The sequence below is a fragment of the Gambusia affinis genome, linkage group LG02 (assembly GCF_019740435.1).
Source record: "Gambusia affinis linkage group LG02, SWU_Gaff_1.0, whole genome shotgun sequence".
NCBI classification, from domain to species: Eukaryota; Metazoa; Chordata; class Actinopteri; order Cyprinodontiformes; family Poeciliidae; genus Gambusia; species Gambusia affinis.
Window position 1 is genome coordinate 27,034,779 of NC_057869.1, and position 25,546 is coordinate 27,060,324.

At 40.0% G+C, this 25,546-nt stretch overlaps 1 long non-coding RNA gene across 2 annotated transcripts; it reads right to left on the reverse strand.

The window, feature by feature from the left end:
• Positions 1 to 20,513: 20,513 nt before the first annotated feature.
• LOC122845445 lies at positions 20,514 to 23,352 on the reverse strand. 2 transcript variants are annotated; one of them, XR_006373047.1, is made up of 3 exons: positions 23,062 to 23,352; positions 21,449 to 21,664; positions 20,514 to 21,263 (listed from the first exon to the last, which is right to left on the reverse strand). It is a non-coding gene; the product is annotated as an uncharacterized LOC122845445 (long non-coding RNA). The 2 variants fall into 2 exon arrangements; XR_006373050.1 differs by having other exon boundaries at positions 20,514 to 21,287.
• Positions 23,353 to 25,546: the final 2,194 nt, after the last annotated feature.

The following is a 25,546-nucleotide window of genomic DNA, read 5'->3' on the forward strand; positions in this document are numbered from 1 at the left end:
TAGATCATCACCTCTCAGCTTCCAGCCGGCTTGGTTCGTGTGTTTTACAGTGTTAATAAAACGACACACGCTTTCCGCATCTTCTACCACGCACCGAGACAGAAAGAGAGAGTGCAAAAGACAGAGCGAAACGTAAACACTTTCACATTACTAGCGACGTCTGTGTGGACGGCGTTATGGATATAAATGTCTGCTGCACTTCACGCGGCGGTCTCGTTCGACCTAAATTTCGGGGCTGACGCCTGATTGTTTCTGATTGGAAGTTAATCGCTAAACACAATTCATGAAAAAAAATTCAAAAAGAGTAAACAAAGCGCTGCAAATTGCCAAGGCCCAGATGAAATTGGGTAAAATCGTTTGGTACTGCGTAAGTCTAATTCATCGTCTTCTTAAGATTGTTTCTTTTTTTTAAAAAAAGATGGATTCTTTATCCCAAAAGATCAACAGTGTCCACAGTGAAAATTCTGATTTTACATTTTAATTTTTCTTCAGTTTGTCTGCTTTTATTTTACAGAATCAAATGTAATCTGATGACATTTAGTGGCGAAAGACAGAATTATTAATATACTTATGCAAATCTGAAAAAAAAAAACGATTGTCTGTGTCCAAATGATACGTTGATGTAAAACAGGTTTGTAGCTGGTGAGGCACTGACTTAAATCATAATCATATTTACAAATATATTGTTTACATAAGGAAATTTTGCGCATGCGGACAACGCTGGAGGGCAAAAAGACTATTCTTTTAAATGTCAAACAAAGCTCCTCAGCACACAAATCTCGTTACACACGCAGTTGGTGACAAGAAACATCATATACATAAGCTAAATTATTGAAGATCAGTTTTGTTTTCAAACTTTATTTTTGATGAGATTTTTACACATGGCAAAACACAACACCAACACTAAAAAGGAGAGAAAATAATAATAACTAAATAAGTAATAAAAAAAATATATCACAACAAGTACGGTGAACAGCACTCAGAACAGAGAGATCACCAAGGGAGGGGGACAGCATTAAATGTTTTCTAGCCATTTCATTGGCGACGTACAGACAGGAGGAACGTGTTCTCATAGAATAGCAGCCAGTGCAGTTAGTGAGAGGTTGATACATCCCAGGTGAAGCTCAACTCGCTGCTGCTTCTTTGGCAGCAAGCTTTAACATTTTAAAGTGTTTTAATATAAACTAAAGGTCAATACCTTCACTTTCTTCAGTCTCCCAGTAAACTGAACAACATCCATATTGAAGGGAGTGTGACTGTGGCCTATAATCATCATGTTTCAGTCCAGAGTGAAGTGGGTCTTACATGTTGCTATGAATGTCTGTTTCACTTTAGTGTTAGATGTCATATTTTAACTCTGTCTCACACACATAAACAACAGAAGGGTGTCGCTCTGGTAACCAGTACAAAGCTCTCTGCTCATTTGGAAGAAAACACTAAAAATATATTAGTTTCACATGAATTTGAAGAAAACTTGTCAATTTTTGGCACACTCCCACATCTGTCTCTTCAGTGTTTTTTTATTTTATTTTTATTTTGTTTCGTGACTACATGTTGAATGTTGGTTCCCCCCCCCCTCCAGCGATTTTGTTAATACTCTAAATAAATTTTCAAGCAATAAAATGTCGCAACACTATGATTTTTTGTTTTTTGCTCAAATATAGGCCAGCCTTCACATTTCAAATCTTGGTGTTGCAAAAAAGGTGTGTTTTGTTTTTTTTTTCCATGTAGAACCATATAGGATTTTTTTTTTTAAAGGGGCTTATGTGCATCTCCCTGATCCAACACACCTGAATCCAACAGCTGAATCTCCTCCTCAGTGCAGTCAGGTTCTCCAGAGTCCTGCTAATGATCTCATCATTTGACTCAGGTGTGTTGAAGTAGAAATACATCTAAAAGTTGCAGGAGACCAGCCCTCCAGGACCAGGATTGCCCACCCCTGTGCTAGTGCCATGTAGTATCATTTTATAGAATAATCAAGTAAATATGTTGCCTTCAGTTGTTATAAAAATGTGTATATATCAACTATGACTGAAGCCTTAAAATTGGGCTCCTGTCTCTTTAAGAAACTCCTGCGAGGGAGGGCTGCGATGTGAGGCGGAAGCTTGGTAGCTTGGAAACGGCAAATCCGAGGCGGAGCTTCTTCCTTGAAGGCGGAGCTAGGTCCACCCAGGTGTTTATCACAGCTGAATGGTTGCCATGGGAGATTTAAGGATTTTTCAAACATGCATGAAAGCATCAAGGCAACGCTCCAGGTAGGTTTTTGATGAAGGAATAACATTATAACATGATGTAAAGATTGAAAAAAAGTGAATTTTAAATAACAATGCCCTTTTAAGTGATTAATTTAACAGATGTCTGTAACAGAGGGAGAAAAAAAAACCTTCAAATTAAAAACATTTTTAAAACGATGAAAGTCAGACAGATTTAATAGTCTGCCTAACAACAAGAGTGTGAGGAAGCCTCTTTTTATTTGACTGACCAAGCTGTTTCCCCTTCTCTCCTGGTTCTGTTCACTCTGACACTCACGGCAGAACAGAACGTACACAGACGGAGAGCAGACGCCAAGATGGCGCTGAAAAGTTCTAGGAAGGAATAATAATAATAATGATTTTTTATTTTTAAACTGAACTCAAGCCAGGTAAAACCGACATCTCTCAAAATTACATTTCGGTGCTACAGCAACCTCTGCTGTGCTGGTTGTGAGGAAGCCTGTAGCAGTACTAATGGTGACATGACGGCTGAGAGCAACAGCACAGAAAAAGGCCAACAGGCTTTGAGGAGAGGAAAAAACATTTAAAGTTATGACTTGTGTTCACTGTGTAATTTTATCTGCTCCACTCAGACGTTCTGGGGAAGCGATTACCCAACAAGCCCAGTCCTAATTTTTAGTTTAATTTAGAAAATGTATTTTAATCGCTTAAATTGTGATCTTCTGTTCTTGGAGAAGATAAAGTCCGACCTGCCAACAAAGGCTTAGCGTAAAGAGCGAGACTCGTTCTTTTGCCCCAGAAACACAGTGGAAGTTTGTCCTCACTGATCTGTTCAGATAGTTGTAAAAGGATTCAGGTTTTTACAGATTTCTTTTGATTGATACGTTGCTGACATTTATTACTTCATTCGCTTGTGCCTAGGTGGTTTTGTTGGGGTTTAAGAAATGTTTACAGGCTGCTGCATTTGTACTTTAACCTATCCCCCCCCCCAGCATTTTAAGTCAATATTCTGCTTACCATAGATTCAGTCGATAGCAAAGTTCTGCACACTTTCCTTTTGTTGCCGTCACTGTAAATAGATGAAAAACAATCATGAACCAAAGTAGCAGACTTTAGTGACAGTGGGCTCTTTGCACGTACAGCGCTGACGTCACATCCGCATGAGAGAAATGTGGCTTTCTTGTTTCCGCTTTGAGTTACCGTGACAGCTACAAAAGATAAAGTCGTATTTCAGACGCAATAAAGCAATAGCATGCACTTTGTTGTCTTCCTAAAATAATGGGCTTTTAAGTTTTCAGGGATTTCCAAGCGATCCTGAATTAAGAAGACGGTGGATTGTAAATATTTGTCGCTACCAGTTAAAGTGACAAATAACTGGTAGTTATTGGTAACTTTACAGCTGTTTACAGCCCTCACTTCACTCCGGATCAGCTTCTTCAGCCTAAAGAAGAAGGTAAAGGAGCCGTCCTGTGTTATTTCTATGAATCACTTCTGTATTCAGCCTGAAAGAGCGAGTGTACGAGAACGAGAGAGCAGACCAGAGCCAGGCAGCCGAGCAACTGATCCGCCTGTACGGTGTTTACAGCAGTACAAGAAGTATGCAAAACTAATAAAACAAAATTACACGGAGACCTTACGGAACACGGCCAAATTTTTCTAAAAGCAACAACTCTGAACCTGAACAGTTAGCTGAATTAGAACTCTGACTCCAGAGCTGCTCTACTGTTAAGCTATGGGGTTGTTGCGAACCGAACCGTAACCTCCTCGTTACTTGGTCTCTGACACTAAGGACAATAAACACATATAATATACTTGAAAATAAGTACAAAATAAGGTAAACACATTGTCCCTTGGAATGGATTAAAAAGTTAAGTGACTTAAATACGAGAAAAATGTCAGAGAATATTGCCTAGTTATAAAATAAGACTCACCTTGGTATCTGTTTAACGAGGCGTACATCTTAAAACCTTTCTCCAGCTTACAAGTTGGGGCTTCGGATTGATGTATATCATTAATTGTTACCTTGGACAAGCCCTGCAAGCACTTGGCGTAAAATGACATTTTCGATAGACCGGAAACAACCGAGCCGCTTTTCCCCGAATGCTGAAGCTAACGTTCATCCTAGTGTCAAAGCATTTCTATCAAAAAACAAGCTTTTTCAAAATTGGCATGTTTCCATTAGCTAATGTATTTTAACAACTTAATGTACAAATAAAGGTAAGATCATACACAATTTTCAATTTCAAATTTCAAAAACGACTAAATAAAAAAAAAATTATTTGAGCCAAAATGTAATATTGCTTTATTTTTCTTAGAGACTTAAAGGGGTCAATAGATACCTTAAATTTGATGTAATAGACACCTTTAATTGGATGCAAATGAGCAGATGTCATAAAAACTTTGTAAGGAGTGCTTAACTGCACTTCAGTCTGATGATTACAAACTATTTATTACCCGATGTAACATTAAAAGTTTTTATTGTTTTAAAAAAGACACTTCATCTTTTTTTTCTTCACCCATTTGTGCACCAAAAATGAAAGAACCCGACAAAACCGGACTCATTTACACGCACTATTCCTTTAGCTTCTGCACGCCCCTATTGCAGACTGTTGAAACTGAAAACCTGCAACAGTAAAAAAAAAAAAAAAGAAGAAGAATCCTGGAAGCGAACGGAGCCGCAGCAGCACACAGTGCAACTCTGGACATGCCTTCCACACTCCAGCATCTCATGACAAATTTGCACGGCTGACTCCCACACCGAGCCTCTGCTGTGATCGTGACGGACCGCAACCTGCGACGACACAGGTGTAAACGCACGAGTTATTTTCCCCGCGGCCGGGACGGCGCGGCTCCTAATGACGAGCTGTGGATCGGCGTTTTATTGGTGTGAATGAATCACTGAACGTCCAAGGTCGCTTCTGATGTCACGCAGTTTTGTTTTTTTTGTTTTTTGTTTTTTTTTTTCAATCGCAGCCTTCCAAGTGCCAAGACGGCACTGGTGGGACTAATTTGTGTCTTTGCACAAACAACACAGATAAGGTCCCTCGGCGGTGGGATTTTATTGTGAATTTCGTGGACAATAAAATTAGGCCCAACACATGAAAAAAAATCTTAGTTTTTGGCTGTTACCTGAAATCCAGTGGAACTCTAATACAGTCTGGTGATATGTATGCTGACACACAGCGGAGAGTATTTAGCTACAGCTCGTTCAGGTAGAGATCCACTTCAGATGTGTTTGCTCTCCCTGAAGGTCTCATAAAGTGGGTACCTGAACATGTCGCATCACTTTAAATCATGCAAACCCCTTGTTTTTATTTCTATTTTCCCTAATTGCATCCCGTCAGGCTCCGGTTCACACAAGACCCTCAAAATATTGTTGTGCACTTTTTGAAAACTTCATTCATTACATGTCTTTAAAAAAAAAAAAAAAAAAAGACTAGCATAAAATATTGTTTTGTTCAAAGTCCTTATGCAGGACAGTTTTAGCAAAGATTGATAAGCGTGTCCTGATTTTTGCTAGCTAAACATCAGTATGACACCTTCATCTGTTTTGTCAGCACGTTGGGATGGAGGAGGAAAAACGTGGTGCTATGCGGATCTTTAGCAGGAGCTTTGAGTGGATTTCTGTGCAAAGCAGACAAATCTAAACCCCATTTGATTAGGAAGGTCATATAATTTAATGGAGGTGAAATGGGATGCTGAGGGTATAAGACTATGACAGGTTGTTGTTTTTGAATGCAGGACTGTTTCCCGGCACAGGCCCACTGGCTGGAGAGAGCCCTGATGCAAGAACTCGGAGGAGAGGGGAAAGAAAAAGAATGGAATGAAATAAATGGTAGCGCTAATGTGAAGTCCTGACTGGCAAAACAAACTAAAAATAAATCACAGAATGTAAACAACCTCGCCCCCTGCTGTTTCTCATTCGGATGGACCTCCCACCGCTGTCAGTCAAATGCACTGAAAGGGAAAATTAAACTTCCACTACTAATGCAACACAACCAACTGATCCAGGGTAAGAAAGTAAAAAACAACAACAGTTTAAATAACTTGGTTTGTGTTTGAATGATTTTGAAGTGTGTAAGAGTGAATGCGAGCCTTTGTGACAAGTTCCTGAAGAGAGAGCTGAGCTAAATAACGTTAAGCATCTTATCTTGCTCTATTTGCTTCGTACAGAGAGTTTGGACTCTCGACTATCGAGAAACAGTCACTTCCTGGAGGCTTGGACTCTGTTGAAGTTTTAAACTTTCACTAACTTTTGCCCATCATGTTTGCAGTGTGCCAGTTCAACACTATGAAGCTTACTGGAAGTTGTCGGCGCTGTAAAAAAAAACATCCTCCAATGCCAAGAGAAAAGTGCCGATGCGAACGAGGCTGCTGTCAACGTTAAATCAATATTTTGAAGTGTGGCCAGACATTTGGATCAGAGGGCAATGGTCAGACTAGCAAAGGCCTAGTAGTCAACCATTTTAATTCAGATGTGTTTAAACAAAAAGTATGTTTAAACCGAGTGCAACAGATTGCAAGCTAATCTCAGAAAAATACACAGACGGTACAGTCAGCCATACATGTACCCACCGATCCGTTTTTGTCTGTTCATTGTTCTACGTTTTTATCACGTTAAACACTTTGAATAGCTTTGTTGTTGCCAATTAAATAGGAAATGGGCTGATTTTATACGCCGCTCCCACCACTCAAAGCACTTTGCACACTTTCACCCGATCCCACTCGAGTACCAATGCACAGGCGACATGGGGTCAAGTACCTTTCTCAGGGGCGCAGTGACATGCGATGGGGAAAGCTCAAACCGAACCCATAATAACCCTCTGATTCCAAGACGACTAAACCCTGAGTCACAATCGCCGCCACCTATATAATTAACCAAACATTCATGCCTTGCAGCAAAACAGATGCTAAAACTACTCCACCTTGCAGCCCCCTAAACTTCCCCAAGCACAACCCACCACCACTCCAGGACTTTCTGCTGTACCTCGGTGTTTCTCAGTGTTGGTCCTCAGGGACCACTGCCCTGCATGTTTGAGGTGTTTCTCTCCCGCCACACACCTGGCACGAGTAAGTGGGTGATTAACAGGCTTCTGCAGCACGAGCGGGAGCTAACGCTATTGTGTGAATCAGGTGTGCTGGACCGGAGGCGCAGCTAAAATATGCAGGGCAGTAAAATCCCCGAGGGGCAGCATTGAGAAACGCTGCAGTAATTGGAACGAAGGGTTATCCTCACATCTTTGTTTTTTTTTTTCCTCCCTAGTTTACACTTCAAAATAAAAGATATTTCAAAACCGCGTGTTCCTTTATGCAGCCACCCTTCTGTGTGATAGTTTTGATATAAAGCGTAAAAATTTTCAAGGGACGTGACAACCTTTGCATGTTGGGTGAGTGTTTTTCAGTCCTGCTGCTCAAGACACACTGTCCTGTGTGTTTTAGACGTTTCCCTGCTTTAACACAACTGATCCAAACAACTGCAGTTCAACATCAAAAAAGGACAAACAAAGCAGCAAAACACCAAAAACACACGTCAAAGTTGAAGCCCGCTGTAACTGTTTCAGTTAGTCTCTAGAGAGAAATGTAAATAGAACCTTCAAGAAAACAGTTGTGTGTGTAAACGTTGTTTTATCGATCAAATTAAAGCAGTTTTTATCTGTACTCTGCTAAATTACAGAAAATTAAAAAAAGAAAATGATCAATATTTAACTTTTCGAAGGACTCATTGAATGCAGAGACACCTATTTATTCATATTCTAACTGTTTAATGGGTAGTTTTACCATTACCATTCATTTTTGCCACACTGGCCTTTTTAGTATGTTCATGATCTCCATGTGGCCTGAAATTAAGATGAGTCTGACCTAAAACATGCAAGGCAGGAAACCACTGCATGAGACCACAAAACGCTTCAGACATTTGTTCAAAAAATCTGCTGCTTTCACTCGTGTGTCTAATTACAGAAACAAAAATGGCAAAGATTTTTCTTGTAAATCACAGTGTGGTACTGCAACTGAATGTCAATAAACTGAAATGGTTACTGGTTAAGTTGGTCTGTTTCAAAAATGTGTTTTTGGAAAAACAAAAATGATAAAGTTGGACTTTTTTTTTTTTCTTGTTTATTTCTCTTTTTCAACGCTCTGAGGCCTGCGAGTTTCACAAGCGAGGATCATACCTCTAGCCTCTACAGATTAGCTGTCAGCGGTGACCTAGTAAGCATAAGATCCAGACCCAGAAGGCAGAGGGCTGGATGATGTAAACTAAATAATTTAAAGGGGCCCAGAGCTAAAAGGTAGCCCAGGATTTGACATCACACACACTTTCCCAGGGCCCCAGCTGTCAAGAGGGACAGCCGAACTTCTACTTATACCTCTTTAGAGACTCCTACTGAACATAATGTAGCAGCAGGCAGCACAGATAGGAGTTTTATCCAGCTGAGCAACTAGGTGTTATTAGCCCAGTTTTTCTAGTTGGAAACAGTTTGTATCCAGCACTGGGACTCTGCAGGGGAAACCTCGCAGAGAAACAGGGAAGGAAGAGCAGCCAGGTCTGAGCTTTAGCCAAAGATCGACATCCTGGATTAGTAAGCAGAAAATTCAGAGACTAAACTTCAACACAGTCCGTCTTTCTGACTGGAATATGTGCTCAAATGTATTTAGAGACAAACGTCTTTTTAACCAAAGATACCGCGAGGAATTACTTATGTTTCTGAGCCTCCAGCACCTTACGGAGCCAGCTGGCCACTCTTAATAGAAAAGTTGACTTTAAGGAGATGAATGTTCCTTTTTAAGCCATAAAAGCCTCTCCTTTGAAAAATTTGCCCTTTAGAATTAATGTCATAAAAAAGAATTAATGTAACCAAGCTACTTAAATACATTTATATTAATGAACACGCTCACATTTCTGAGTAGAAAATATGCAAGTTCAACATCTGAGTCACCTAAATTAGGCAAATTACGGCGATTTTTCACTTTTTTGTGCACATATTTGTGCTCACCTGGGTTTTCCTAGGTTGTTAAAAAAGCAACAAAGATGTAATTCTAGCTAAAATAAACGTATTTTAGTTGCCTAGTAATGGGGTGAGTATTAAAAACACTTTTGTACGTCACACTGAAGGGGGAAAGATTCACAAATTCACCTTTTGCACAGATTAAGATCCTTGTAAAAATCCGGCTATGAACATCTTGGGATGAAGAAAGTGTAGCATTTGAATATCGCAGAAAGTTTTATTCTCATTAAATAGCATTGAATGAAGGAAGAGTTTTGTATACATAGGTAATATTTAGTTATTACATCCTGGTAAGCAGGATGAAATTATGAAATTAAGAGACAGCTTGTTCTTGGTTGCTACAGTTTCCTGCTTGATTTCCAAGCCTTGGGAGAATCATCTGGATCCTCCGATCAATCCAAGAGAAGTTCCACCAATAATCATTAGTAACCTTAGATTTCTGTAGGTGATATATGTAGGTTTTGTCTGGGCCTGTTCTGTGCTGTCTCAGATCTCATGTGGTAGATGTGGACTCGTGAGGTAACTATACATCTGAGCAAACACGTATGACAAAAGGGATTCCTCGAAGCTCCTATTTGACGTTCCTATACAAACCCTGGCTCAGATTGTGGAATATTACGCTGTCGCTAATTGAGCTAAAGTTAGAGTGCAACCAAAATTCTTGATCCAACACATAAAACTTTTCGACCACATGTTTTATGAGAGTTCTCAACTTTGTGGAGTTTATGAAGTCGTATAAAAAAAAAAAACCTATAGAAACATATTTCTACACATACTTGACAAATAAAAATACCAACTGAATGAACCGGCAGCTTTAATTAAATTTTAAACAAAAAACAAAGATTAATTCTTTTATTTTTGCCAACATAAAGTTAGAATGTAACCACTATTGAAAAGACCATTTACAAACTAATGTGGTTTGGTTCCAATGTAAATTATTCCAATGGCTAATATCAATTTCACACCAAAGTTCCTTCTGGTGGTGTAATGATAACATTTTTCAACATAACTAAAGTCTTACTGATTTTGCCTCATAGTAAAGGTGACTGCTTGTTGGGGTGAAACATGAATATGTGCACAAAGAGATGTTGTCTTTTTTTTTAATGGTAATTTTGTCAACTGCAGTCTTACATGTAGTAATAAAGAAAATTGATATCTGCAGACACTATTCATCCAATTGAAATTCTGCTCTCGACAATGGGCCGAATAGATGTTGCAAACATTAATCATTAGCAGCTTAGCCCTTCTGGTTTGCCTGGTGCTGAGTGTTTTGCTCGGATTGTATTTTCCAATGTGAAATACGGCGCTTATTTGCCGTACGGCGTTTAACTTTAGGGGTTAAGCATCTCTAAAGAGCCTGACACGGAGCGATAACGTCAGCGGATGTGTGCTCCGTCTCTGTTTGCAGGGGTGCAGCAGGGCACTGAATAATTGAAACTGTGGATGTACAGCCACAAAGTGTAGCTGGCTGTGATCGAGCCTGGCTGAACAAACCGAGAGCAGCAGGAGTGTTTTAGCAGCCTGGCCGAGGCGCAGAGATGCCACCTCTACTCTGGCAGCGACCGATTGCCGTGTAACGAGCCTCATTAGACCACAACTCCATCGTTTCATCAAAGGCCTTGGGATATATATATATATATATATATATATATATATATATATATATATATATATATATATCTGTGCCCGCTCAGTTTCCGAATCGTCACATTTACCTTTGCGGGAGGAAATTCAGGTTCAGACTCCATTTTTTTGTTTTGCATCTCTGCTGCTGGGAAATGGAAGCTGCACTGATTAATACTGAATTATGATAACGATCTGTAAAATATGGAAAGGCCAGGTGAAGATTCGAGTCATTTGCTCCTCTCAGGTAATGATGAATCTGGGCTGAGCTCTGACCTTGAGGAAGGGACAGGCCTCGACTTTTTCCCGTTCTGTCAAGTCAGCAGGTACCGAATCAGGAGGGCTTAGTTTTTCTCTCTCACCTAGGCCTATTTTCTCGGTCAGGGCATTCATGGGGGACTGTAAATATCTCAATGAGGAGAGTGTGACCTCCTTTCCGCCCGATCTCCCACAAACACAAACACGCATATGCACCTCTCCTCTATCCTACATTACTCTAATTGGAGCTCTGTCTGCCAGACACCAAGGTTTCCTCTCTGTCTGGGTTTCTCTCTGTTGTTCCGAGGGAAGGTTTTGCTGTGTTTCTGTCTCTACCCTGATCTTTCATCAGTTGAACTCTGCTTGGTGGTTCTTTCCAATTCAGATCCTGCATCTCATGATTAGGTTGGTGAAAACCGGACACTTATCCTACACTGTTCGCTCCGTCCAGAGGGTGTGGGCTGTTGAGAAACGATCGCTTCCTGGAGGGGTGGACTCTGTTAAGGTTTTAAATGTTACCCAATGGCTAACGTTTTCCTGTGGCCTATGAAATGCGGTAAGAGGAAATCGACGTCATCGTTCACAACTTCTTCTTCTCTTTCTGTTCGCTGATTGATCCAGTTGACAAAGAACTAAAGAGAAAATGAGAATCAAGCACGGAGACAACGACTGTCCTAATGTCCTATGTTGTTGATAGACTTTCCAGACCCTTTGCTATTCTCAATACTTGTTTGCATGCGTACCAAATAATAAATAATATCCAGTTTAGGTTAGATCTAGGTTTTTATTTTTGTAGGGTATACTGATTGTAATTTATTTTAAATAAATGTATCCGTTCTATCTGGCAATCTGTCAAACAGCTAAAGGATAAATACTTCCCTTCTAGCTTGCAATCTGTTTGACAAAGAAGAAAATTCTGTGTATTGGAATTTACTCAGAAACCAAAAACTGTGAAATTTAACAAGAACAACTAATTAATTCTACCCACTGTTACTGCTATAAGGAATGAACATCATCTGAACTGAATAAGGTCCAAGATTATCGAGAAGTTGTTTAACTCTGAAGCCTGTACTTTAATCCAGGAGGAGAGGAAAGAGAAAACCGGAAACTGAGCTTTGGGACTCTCCTCGATCCCTCGGCTTCATACAGCGGAATCAGCACAATAAACCTGAATAGATCTCCTTAACGTTTCAGACGTCGTCTGTTCAACTTCAACAAAACTAGCTTGCTCTGCTGCTAAGAGTTTCGCCTCTCCTTCCCTTTTCTCCACTTGAGGGATACTTAGTTTCACTCTAATACTGTTTCTGTCTCCCAGAGGTCAGTCTCTTCAAGCGAAACGTTTTCAATGTCAATTGGCTCACTTCGGATCAGTGGTGGGACGGGGATGGACGCAAAGGAGGAGGAGTGCTTCAAAAAGTCACCACAAGTAGCTGAGCAGACGTCCAAAGTATATGGAGGAAAGGTACAACTTTACACAAAAACACTAACACAACCAAAGGTCCAAAGGTCGGACTCTTCAGCAAATATGAATAGAACATTCCTGTTGGGTTTTTTGAAGCTTCTTTCCACAGAGAATCAGCAGAGAAAGTCTCAGGAGGGAAAGTTTATCTTATCAGAGGTTGACCTGTCACGATAAGTTTTACTGGACGATACATTGTCCCAGAGGGAATTGCGATAAACAATAGTATCGTTGTCTTGAGACCATTTTCAAATCAAACAATGGTAATGGTATAAAAATGCAAGAACACATTCTCAGAGACCCATAAACTTTAAATTCAAATGAATATTTAACACTACTTATCCAAATTAAAGGAAACAACAAGTAAAACAAATTATTAAGTCTCTGTAAAAGTTTATTCTTCAAAGTAAGCACCAGACCAGAGATTACAGTATCCAGTTTTAGGTAGAAAAAGACGAGAGAAACACCAGAAGCCATGCAAATGGAAATGATTGAGTTTGCTTGATTTATTGTTTATTGCAACAGGCCTAGACGGAGCTTGACTCGAAGTAAGATAAGAAACTACAAAAGCGTTCTATAGCTTCATAAGAATCCAGTTCTGTGAGGACATTTTGAACTGACGTGGGGAAAAGCAGCTCTCGCAGGTGAAATGTTGCATTTGAGGAAGGCGAGCCTCGTTACACCTGTGAGTTATTTACTTCTTGAGTGTTTAAGGTGTGTGTATGTTCTGGTTTCAGCTTAATTAGGTGATTGGTTTCCATCTGCAGTCTGCGCTCTAAAGCCAGCCCCTTAGTTTCCTCTCTCTCTCTGTCAGCCAGCAGCAGCAGCTCCTGCAGCGCATGAGGCTGCTGGACGTATCCTGATTCTTTTCTTTTTTACTTCCAGCAGGGGCTGTTCTTGGCATTGCCACATGGATTATTAGAGCGCCAACCGCCTGCAGAGGGCGCTGCTGCGACAATTTAAAAAATGAAAAAAAAAAATCATACAAGGAAATAAATAACAGCAATACTGTGCCACCCTGACTGCACATTATTGAAGTATAAGAGAATATATTTATATTTAGAAAAACAATAACCTCTCCTCTTTGCCCTGTTGTCATTTTGGTAAATCTGAACCTGCCTTTAAATGAATTGGTGTTATGGCTTTCCAAAGGTGGCGGAGCCAAACAATCTGTGAACCTTTTGATTTTTGTCGCCAATTAACGAAATTCAAACGAGATTTCTTACTGGAACTTTTGTTTGGATGTTTTACTAACACTTATATATCTTGGTAAAAGTTTGGAAAGGAACAGAAAAGCCAAGACTCACCATAAATGCAACATCTTAGGAAACTTGGCATTGCCTTGGTGTGACATGGCAGCTGAAATGCTTTTCTGTTAAACACACTTTTGGCGTAGTTGACCAAATCTAAAAAATTATGCTGTGGTGAATATTTGGTCTTTACTTTAGTTTTGATTGCCTTTTGGTTAGGTTCAAATCTAGCCTCTCAAAACAAGCTTTTGCACAACATAAAGCACAACATAAAGCAATTGAACTGAGTTATTTTGAACACTTTCACTGCCGTATTAGTTTTTTCCTTTGGAGTCAGGACAGTAAACCTTTTCTCAAGCATGTAAATTTGTAACTCTGAGTCACAATTTAACTCTTGTAACTTAAATTCAACTCAAAACAACACCAAAAGGTTTCCTAAAGCCGGCTAACCAGTTTGATTCTTGGGCCTCTTCTGACATCATGGACAAAATAAAAACCACTTTTTTTGTTGTTAAGAGCACTTTGTTTAGAAATGCAGTGGAAGTATTGTATATATTTACCAGCTGATCACTTGATGCTAAAAAAAAATCCTTTGTAAATAAAAAAAGATGCAATAAAACGTCACTAAAATGCTTTTATCAACCGTTTTGACTGAGCAGTGGCAGCATGAGGATCGTGAACACACTGATAACTTTATCTCTTTTTCTAAATGGACTATTTTAACCATAGTTTTGCCAGCATCATTTCTATCAGTAAAACTTGCTTCGAACCAATAACTTAACACTCATTATTTTTGAAGCAGGGTCTCATGTTTAACACATGGGTTGCTGATCTTTGTCTATGAATTTGCCACACAAAGGAAGACACGATTCCTGAGGGAAACTCACACTTTGCTCAGGAATCCTGATATGTTTAGCGCTGGACACAAAAACAGCAGTAATATTTGACTGAAGCAGCGGAGGGGCAGAAGGCTCACAGGTACTGCGAATAAAACAAAAAACATATATTTTTTTAGACTTTTACAGTACATACTGTATTATTAATTCCTTATTTTTCTTTAGGTGATCTTCTTCTTTTAGTAGAGCGACTGCAGAATACTAAAAGAAAGATTAGGAAGCCCTTGAGCTGATTTATTCAAAAGAAAATGCTCTACAGTCACAATATGAAGACCAGCATCATGTCAGCTGGCTAAGTTTAGAAAAATATTCTAGTTATTTCAAGCTCTTTTTAACTGGATGTTTAAAGGTAGAAATATTGGGCACTTTTTTTTTTTTACCAACTGTCATACAGGTGACAAAATGGGAAAATTAAAATAGTTTGTAAAATATAAATTAAGCTAGTAAGATGAAGTTCTGTGATGCTGTTGGCTCCTGTTCATTTACTGTGGTAGACAGATGTTATATTGTTGTTGCTAAGCTAAAGCAGAAGCTGAACCGCTAGCTGTACCGACCTGCCTTTTTAGCTGTCAGTTGACTTCCAACTCCGCCAACAGTGAAATAAACTTTTAGGTTTGTTGACAGAGTGTAAACTGGACAGATCGAACATCAAAGACATGAGTCGTTTTAGTTGTGTGACAACTAAACTGTCCCGCGATGTTCTGATCCGCCCCGTCAAGAACTGTTGCAGGCTGGTGGCGTCACTGAACATTTAAACGTTGCAACACGGGTCTTGTTCTGACCAGAAAGCAGCTGCAGACTTAACTGCAGTCTCCTGTCAAAACCTTCTACTAATTTGATATGACATCTGTGTACGTGGACCAGAGCCTTATCAGTACATTTGAACTGTCCCCTTAAACATTTTTCCCAGTTGCTGTTTATGAGGCAAATGTTGCTGCAGTGTAAAATATGTACACAGAGAAGGTAACCCAACATCTCTCTCAGACTTTTGCATGAAAACCTGCCTCTAATAATGTAGCTGCTGCTCCTTTCAGGGCTGAAACACTGTGTCTAACAAGTCTCTATAGTACGTGTCCCCAAAACTTAATCTGTGATGAAAATTTAGGCCTTCAGAGAAAAGACAAACTTCGAATTTTTGAACACATTTCAGTTTAAACCGTTGTGAAATACACAATACTTCATGCAGCCGATGGAAATACACAAAGCTGATTTTTAATTGTTTTATTTTTGCTAAAAATCAGTTGGCCACAAAGCGATGTGATTAGCTTTGTGGGTCAGCTAGCCACATTGCCACTAATATGAGATTCCTGTTCTGTTACAAATATTCTTGTATCTCAAGACTTCAGGAGTTCAAAAAACTCCAGTTAGCGATGTCAGTAAAGAGATTCAGATACAAATACATAAAGCACGTTTAATATTTGTATTTGCCAAACAAAACGTGAAAACTTTGTTTCCTTTTCCTTTCATTTGACAATTATTCACCATTGTGTTGTGGGCTGCCACATAAAATCCCAGTGAAATACATGGAGATATCTGATTAGAATATTTTAAGCAAATTGGTTAAACTTACAAGGCGCTATTATCACTTTGCTAGCTTTAGGTTTTATTCACAGCTTTGTCAGGAAACACAAATCTGCTGTATGATTGGCATGCGCTATAAAAAAAATTGTGACTTTTCGAAACATATTCTTGGAAGGGGTTTTTAAATTAATGCGGCTGTTTAAGGCGAAAACACCCCCTGCTTATAATCCTCTTAATACAACTGCACTGACAAAGTTGATTCAACTTTTTCTTACCTGGAGCAACAAAAAGATGTCCAAGGACATGTCTGTCTGAAACTCCATTAGCTGTCATCCTTCAGTTTTCTGGCAGCTGCTCATCCCCAGGAGCTGCGCTTCAGCAGCTAGATAATGTACAGAGGACAAGCTAGTGGGGTCTTTCTGCAGAACACTGGCAAAGACATTCTCAGGTGGGAGGGAAAGTGCACTTGCACATGCAGCAAAACAAGTTCACATTCTTGACAGTTCAAAGGAATATATAATAGAAGTGGTATGCTTGAGATGTAGTCTGAATTTTGTTTTCATTTGTTTTGTTTTTTTTTACATTTATGGTAGCTAAATTAAAGAAACACACTATCCTAAAGTAAGGACATGCCCAAATGGGTTTTAATTAAAGTGGAACAGGGTCAGCTCTAGTCTTCAATTGTGTGCCATCTTAAGAGCTGTCAAAATCAGCAGAGATTGAAGTGGTTTATGGCTCTGGCATGGATGTACAGCATTAAGAAAACGATCAAAAGGTCCATGGAAACCATTTATCTATCCTAAGATGTACAGAGAAGAACTTTAGGTCTTTCAACGTGTTTCTAGCCAAACTTTACAATATTGTGTACAATCATTTCTTTAAGTGTCAAAAGAAAGTACACTGTCTTAAGCAGGGGATGGACTGTATACAATAACAGGAATTCTTATATTTTAGCCACAGTTCTAAGCTGAGAAAATCTCTACCATTCTGCACTTGTCGAGCCCATTGGCTTAGTTAAAAAATCTGCAAGAGTATGAAGTGAAGAGACCCCACCTCAGTTACAATCAACCAAACGTTTCTGGGGTTTTTGAGCCAAATCTTGAAGCAGGTAGTGCTAACTAATTACTGACCAATTGCCAACAGCCAGTGGAAAAAGAAATAAACGGCAAGGAGTGATGGCCATGTATATTTGTTGACATCTTCCATTTCTTCTTCTTGAACTTTTACTGGTGAATAATGAACAGCGCCTACATTTTTACCTTTTAAACTTTTGTTCTCGTTAGATGTTGAGTGAGTTGTTCTTTATGTTGACTTGACAAAGCATATTTGGGCTTCGTTATCAGGAATGGTTGTTTGGTGTTTGATCCCAAGTCTTTGAGTCATTATACAATAGTCTACTCAAACCATTCCGTTCGTCTGTACTTCAAAAAAAAAAAAATATCTGTAAAGAATTTAAGAGTTGTTTAATATTTCTCCAGCATTGAGTAAATTACTGTCCAGTATTACTTTCTTTTTCCTTTTGGCACTTTTAAACAAGATATTGCCTAATATATCTGTTACTGAAACTGATGCAGATGCTACTCAGACATTCCTTAAATGTCCCTCCTGCACCCCAAAACATACTTTATCTCATGCTATGTTATGCAGACTCTTTATCTACACAAATGAAGATTTCCTCACTTTGGGACTCTGAAGGTTTGCAACAGTACCAGAAGACAGGGTTGTGATGTATATTTTCCAACTAATGAACATTTAACATCTTTGTGACGTTCTTGCAATAAACTTTCATCAGTTTGTGGAAACAAAACTATGGATAAAACCTGCTTACAATGATGTCACTGCTGTAGAAAAGGGTGTCACTTGTCGATTTGATCTGCTTCACCTGAACATATGCATATTATAAAAAAAAAAAAAAAGACAGGACTATCATGGGGTGCAGGTTTAATACACATCTTTAGATATGCCCAACGTCCACTGCAGAAGAAGACACTTTCTCACGACGGCCTCGCCACACAGTCGGCCATCATGTGCTGTTTTGATCCAGCCGTCAAACCCTCACAACCTCGCTTTGTCAAAGACCTTCAAACCCTCACTCACCCGTTGTTGGAGCTTCCTGCACACAGGGTGCAGCAGCTGTTCACTTGCTGCCCGATCCCATCCCTTGACAGGTGTCACTGTAATTAGATAATCAATGGGATTCACTCCACCTGTCAGGGGTTCTTACTGTTTGCGCATGTTTGGCGCGTGGCGGAGGTCGCCAATCAATGGCTTCTACCGGGGAAGTGAGAACTCTGGGAAAAAGAAGGTGAAGGTGATAGGTGGCAGCTGAGCAGAGCTGAAACCCATCAAATTAGCTCAGACTCTCTTGCCACTTTAAGGCACACTGCCTGTCTCAGCAAGGTTGCTTTGAGCCGTCCATGCTCCAGTGCCTGCTCTCTTTACTATTAATAAAGGATAAGCACAACGCCGGGCCGCTTAGATGGATCCACTCTATTCTGTTTAATGCTGCAGCTTTTCCATCTGTCGCTCTGATGACTATTTAATTTGAATACGAGATACCTAATGTTTACTTTTCGTCCTCAAGCCTCACATTTCAGAGAAACCTCGTCGTCAGCGCAGGGAAACATGGTAACGTGTAGCTTCGAGAATCAAAACGTGGTTCTGGAAATGCACTGGAGACTAACCAAGCATTAAAAGCAGTCATGTTTCTGGTGGAATAGAAATAATAATAAGGGAGCTAAAGCAAAACTGAAAGTAAATGGAGGTTTTCTGGTCTTGTTCACCATCAAAGATTTGTTGTACTATCAGCCACAGAGCTGTAGTCACCCACACATAAATCATTTGGCACTGCTTGGTCTGTAGAGCTAAGGGCCTTGTATTTTCTTCTCCATCAAACACGCCTACTTATAGCTGCTGGGGTTTTGCTCTACCTGTAGCCTGGGAAACTTAAGGATTGGACTCACAGCCATCCAATTAGCCGACATCTGCTCCAGCTATCGAGTCCAACGACGAAACAAATGTATTTTTCACTCATAATTCGAATATTTTCCCTCATATCATTGAAACTACTCAGATAAAGTTGAATAATTAAATAGAAGATTTAATTCAGCTACACTTTTATCTTTGGTTTATGACCTCATGTTGTAGCTCATACATGCATTCGATGTCTGTAACTAATTAAAAATATTAAGACCTAAACAAAAATTAAACTAAGACTAAATTCACTTTTAAGAGCGAAAAACTTTTTTTTTTTTTTTTTTAATAAATAGGTCTAACAACTTTATCCCTGAGGTTCTTACCTTCACAAGTGTCATTAAATTTTGCCTTGGTCACATGATCAACGTTTTTTTTACCGTTTCCTAGCAACAAGGGGTGACTCTGCCAAACTTTAGGCTCAACTTACACCAGCCTCCCCTAGTATAAGTTCATATTTATAGATGATTTAGTGTTAAAATAAGGTCTTTGGCTGTTGATCAATTTATTTTCTTAGCTATGAAGCAACAAGTTTAGTCATGAATAGATTTTTAGCCAATGGATGGGTTCTTGCAGAAATTATGTATTGATTAACTACATATGTTAGTTTATTTTTTTAATTTGCAGGCACATGGGCGTCTGCAGACTTTTAAACTCTTGGCTGAATATTGAGCTTAATCTTTGGCTCAATTTGTTCATAAATCACAAATTTACTACAAATGCCATTTCAAGGCATTTTACAATAGCTACAGTGAAAAACAATAAAATATGACGTGGACGGATTGATTGCATAATTCCATTCCAGTTTTTAGAAAATGAACTTAAATTCAGTTGATTTTGTTCATTGTTTTGGGGGGAGGTCAGTTGGCTTTGCAGTCATCCCTCCTCCTGAGGAAGCATGTGGCTTCAGTGGAGAGGAAGGACTAAACTTTTAAAGAAGACCCGCTCAGTCTGACCCGGGGTCGACGTGGTGAAGCTCTGTTACAGGCAGAACCAGCTCTGACCCATTTACAGTCACTGTTTTTGTTTTCGTCTTCTTCTGCATGGAGAAGCTCAAAATCCGCCGCCGTCGTCGTTTTCTGTTAACCCAACAGAAAAGGAGTCCATCAGAGCTGTTCTTCCAAACGGTTCTGAATGCGTATGGGTTACCTTTAACCGCGCAACGTCACAGGTAAGCCGTATGACTGATGCACTCTGGACGCGCGCTGATTGCTGTCGCTCGCTGCTACCACTTTGCGCTGTGATCGTTTCCGTCTCCAGTTAAATTTTTTGTCATGGGGCCCCAGAATTCCTGGCAGCGCCCCTGCCTAGAAATGCCCAACCGGAGGACTGGAGTTGTAAGTTAGCGGCAGCTGGTGTGCTGATACAGTTGCGGACTTGTTCTGCTCTGTGTTTGTGTGGTTTTGTTCCTGTCAGCTAATAAGTGAAATAAAATAAATGAAATCAATTTGCCGCTAGCACCGTTTTTTAAAATTTTTTATTCATAAGCCAGAAAACTCACCAGAACCTCAGAAACATGAACACAAATTTTACTCCTCAAGCGCTGTCAAAAAAATAAAAAATAAAAAAATAACCAAGTCAGAGCTGAGGAGCTGTGTCTCCACGTCCTTCTTTCTTTAAAGCTACTTGCTCCAGCTATTATTAATCCCCTAGAAACTTATGTGGCTTTCTAATAGTTGCATACTTGGCAGTTTCTTGCCAAGGAAAAACCTCTCATGTCCCCATAATGGCTTCAGGCGTGACCTTATTCCCTACTCGGTGGATGGTTATCTATGGTAAGGCTAATTTGTCCTGCACAAATCTCCTCCAGCACTTACAGTCTTCTCTGACCAAAGAGCAAAGGAAAAATAAAATAAAAAAATAACAACGCAGGCTGAAAAACTCTCTCCCTCAGAACAAGAGTCTTAGGGATCTTCGAGCAAAAAGCGCCAGCCGCTTGTAATCAATTCACTTTTGGAGCAGGAACGGAGAACGGGGCAGCGCCTCTCTGATCTCGGCTCTCACGCGGCGAGCCTCAGGGCCGGCGTCGTCTTTAGGGCCCAGAGCATTTGCTTGCGGTTGCGGCTCTGCTGAGAGAGACAGAATCACACCTAGTGGACGAAAAAGATTTTATATTTCACTGTTGTATCCCTGCATTTTATTACCGTTTGAATTAGTTGTAGTGTAGTAAAACCCAGTCGGGGATGTTTAAAGAGGACAATGTCAGGTTTGCAAATAGTCTGAAATTTTATTTTTTTTGTATTTGTGCTACCTCAGCCGTAAAGGGGGACGAATCAGGGCCGGCCATCTTGACAGCAGCAGTTTATCTCAGCTTCCGTTCAGGAGATGCGAGTCGGATATAAAACCTCACTCAGAGACACTTCAGTGTGAGACATACAGGCTGCCTGACCTCTCAAACTTTAATTTGTGCCCTGCAGATTTAAACCAGCTTCATGCAGCCGATGGCCGTTTCTGCTCCTCATGCATCCTGTAAAATATTGAAAAAAATACATCTTGTTGGTCCCCTTGAAGATTTTCCACATTTGTCAAATTCAACCATAAACTGTTTCAACTTGGTTGACCAACATAAAGTAATGAGGACAAATTATATATCAGGGGGGTTCAAAGTGTGGCCAGGGGGCCATTTGTGGCCCTTGGAATAATTGTCTGTGGCCCCCGACTGCAGTTTAAGGATGCTGCAAATCTGCAAAGTTTTATAATTTTTTAGCACAAAAGTTTTAGTGACAAATTTTTCTCCTCTTTAGTGGAACTGTTCTTCATTTCTTTTATGAGCCATGTTTTCTTTTTATTTAAATTTTCTACTAAATAGCTATAAATATCCAGTAACTATTAAAAAAAAAAGAAAAAAAAGACCAGATCACTTTTATTCTACCAGACTTGTTTTTTTATTCAGACAAAAAAAAAGTTGGCACTTTGTTTCAATAAAAATATTGTTCATGTAATTTATTGATGAGCTTTTCAAGAAAAATTCTCAACAAAATTATTTTGTGTTTCAAGTCAGGAAAACACTTTGGCCCCCCGTCACGGTAAACACCCCTGTTGCCGATGGCTTTAACGTTGATGACAAATATGTAGAAGCAAAGTGTGGTGGGCGTGCTGCATTCACTGATTTGTAATTTCAGTCTGTAGACACCACTTTTCAAATCTGTCCTCAGGTAACAGAGAGTGAGCGTTGGACTTTGAACGGGTTATTCTATCAAGTGACGATCCTTTGATTCAAACTATTTCCTTGTAGCTTTTGCTCTTTATTTACGGTTTTTGTTGCTAAAAAGTGAGCAACCACCGAAGTGTCAACTCCTTTTCTGCTCATTTAGGTTTAGTTTTCATTAGATTTTTTGTTTCAGTCAGTTTCTTATCTAGTTGTCATGTTCGATCTCGTCTCTGCTGTCGTCTCCGTTGCCATCCTAGCCTTGTTTATCATCATCATAACACTCCAGTCCTGTTACATTCCAGACTCCACGTTTTGGTTTTCTTTAGTTTGTGTTGTATAGGTTCTGCAATCCTTTAAATGTCAGGTTTTACTTATTGTTTGGATTAATTCCTGTGGTCTCTGCGTTAAATCAGCTCATGTTTTTGCCCTGGACAGTCATCCCCCCTCATCCGTCTCAAGCCAGATTTAAGTTCCACTCATGCAGGATTCCTGTGCGTTTTTACGTGTCGTCGGTTTGGAGCGCACACAAGTCCAGGTCAGTCTTGTTAAAGTTTAAATTAAAGAATATTCACAACGCCACGTCGCCGTTTGGTTTTCGTGTTAGCGGCCATGCTGGCAGCATCCATTGACACTGCAGCGTTTAAATCCAAGTCGTGTCATTCAGAAAAACCTCTTTAAAAACTGAAAGCGCCGTGGATTCTGCTCGCACTTACCAGAACTTGCATTAAGGTAGCAGCCAAGTGCTTCATACAGACGGAGCAAAGTGGAGCTGTGACATGGTGTGAGTCAGCAGAGCTGCACGCGCTTCAGTCCAAGTCGCTCCTACCAGCAGACTGCTTCACAATCCTTCCTAATATAATGGAAACAAATCTTTATCCAGACTTTATCCAAATCTTGATTTAAAGTGGAGCTTTAATAATAATAATAATAATGAGCGAGGAAAGAAAAAAAAAACAGTTGCAACGTGGCAGCGTGCTTAACCTGACTGTTGGCAGAGATATGATAAGAAATGTAATCCCTCAGGCGTGAGCTGATTAGCTTATCCAGTCTGAGTCGCAGCCGGTGCAAAATGAAAATGGCTGCCGTCTTGGGAAAAGAAAAGCATTTTTTGTTTTCAGACGAGAAGAAGAATGGAAGAAAAAAAAACAACACAAACAGACCCAGATCACAAACAGATCCTATCTAAAAAAAAACACATTTATGACATCTTGAAATATGGTGTCTTTTTAAGACCTTTAGCTAGAATAGTCAGAACAAAAAGCGATATCTTAAATTTACTTTATTAATTATGGAATGTCTGAGATACGTTTCAGAAAGTCAATGATTTATGGTAGATGTCTTGAATTGAAGCCTCCATACAACTCTGACATTATTTATACCAATCAAAATGTAATTGCCGACATCTGAGATTGTTATTTTGTCTGATCTTAATATCTTAATATCTCTAAAATGTCTAGTTGGAAACCAATCTCGGACATCTGGAATGTGAGTGCGGCGAAACCAGTTTTGTGCGGAAACGGCCTGTCGTACTCCACCGACGCACAACTCGCTTGTTGTTGTAGAAACATGCCCTTCATCCTCAAACAGAGAGGGCCCTTTTTGTTATCCTGAATGTCGCCTCTCAGTGTCAATCAAGCGGTGATTGTAGAGTGTAATGTAAATTGAGCTGTGCTGGCACTCTCCAGCTGGCTTGTTTGCCTTCGCTGGCCAGCAGCGTGCTTTTGTAGGTGCAGCCATCTTTTATTCCTGCTGGCTTCCTGTTTGCCTGCTCCTTGTCAGTGTTTATCTACGGATTACACCTTGTCTGCTTGTCTGCATGTTGCACTCAAATAGCTTCTTCGTCTGCATGCTGAACAAGCATCTCTCGGAAGACGGGCCCCGAGGAGCAAATGAGGACACAGCATATTTTTACACAAAGCAGGATTTCCTCAAAGGTTTTCCGGATTGACTTTTTCTTTTACGCTTCTAGGAAATTGGATTGTGTGTAAACTTCTTATTTTAGGAGGGAAATTAAATATTTGTAGCAGCAATGACTACTCTTACCAGCCTTACGTAGGTCACATAAACTAACAAAACCAAGGACAGTCAGGAGAGAGGTTGTGTAAATTTTGTATTTATGATGCCTAACATATAGTTCCAGTAGCTAAATGTATATTAATCTCTGACAGAGCTCCAAAGAAATCTTAAATTAAGGTAAAATTTCAAATCAACTTTACTGACAAAGTTTGTGTGCACAGATAAGGGCTTTGACTTTGGCTTCACACCATACAGACATTAATATATAAACTTTCGAAGAAATAAAATACAACCATTCATTGTCTATACCTGCTTGTCCACGGCCGTGCTAAAGACCAGCAGCTCCCGTAGAAGGATTTACCACAGGAAATACAGTCTTTTACCACAGGAAATACAGTCTTTTACCACAGGAAATACAACTTCACCTTCTTCCAGACAGTGTCTGTGTGTGAGGACCATCTCAAGTCCCCACACAGAGTGGTGTCCAAGAACCAACAGTGACCCAAAGTAGACGCAACACTGTTGTTTATGGTAAAGGGGATGTAGTGTGGGGAGTGTTTTCCGAACGTCCATCGTCCTCTCCAGCGTCTTAAGCAATCTCAGCTTCAGGCGCTTGTGACTACACCAGCAGACGAAACAATCCACCTCCTGTCTGAATTCAGACACACAGCTGTCTCGGATCAGACCACTGACAGTCACCTGCAAGCTTAAAATTAAAAACGGGTACGCTGAGCAGCGATCATTTGCTTACAGGGAGAACCAGAGTTGGGCGAGAACACGTCGCTGGGGCTGCCGGTGGTTATTGTTGTTCCTGTGGACAATGTTCAAGTGTCTTGAATATTGTCATAATGTGGGGTGTTTGGTGGTGCGGAGAAACTCAGTTGGACCCAGGCTGACGTGCAAAGTAATGGTTTTAATGAAGATCAGTCAGAAAACAAAGTCCAGGCAGCACAGGTGAGCAATGAGACAAGGAACCCGGACACTGGTAGCACTGGGGAGGCACAAAACTGGAGCAAGGCAGACAGGTACGTACGCCGCACGACTTGACTTATGACTACGACCCCACAAGGAGAAAGGGACACAGGTGAGGTTAAATATACGGCGTATAATCAGGGACCACGAGACACAGCTGGGAACAATCAGGGGCAAGACGTGACAACACAGAGACTCACTTAACACCAA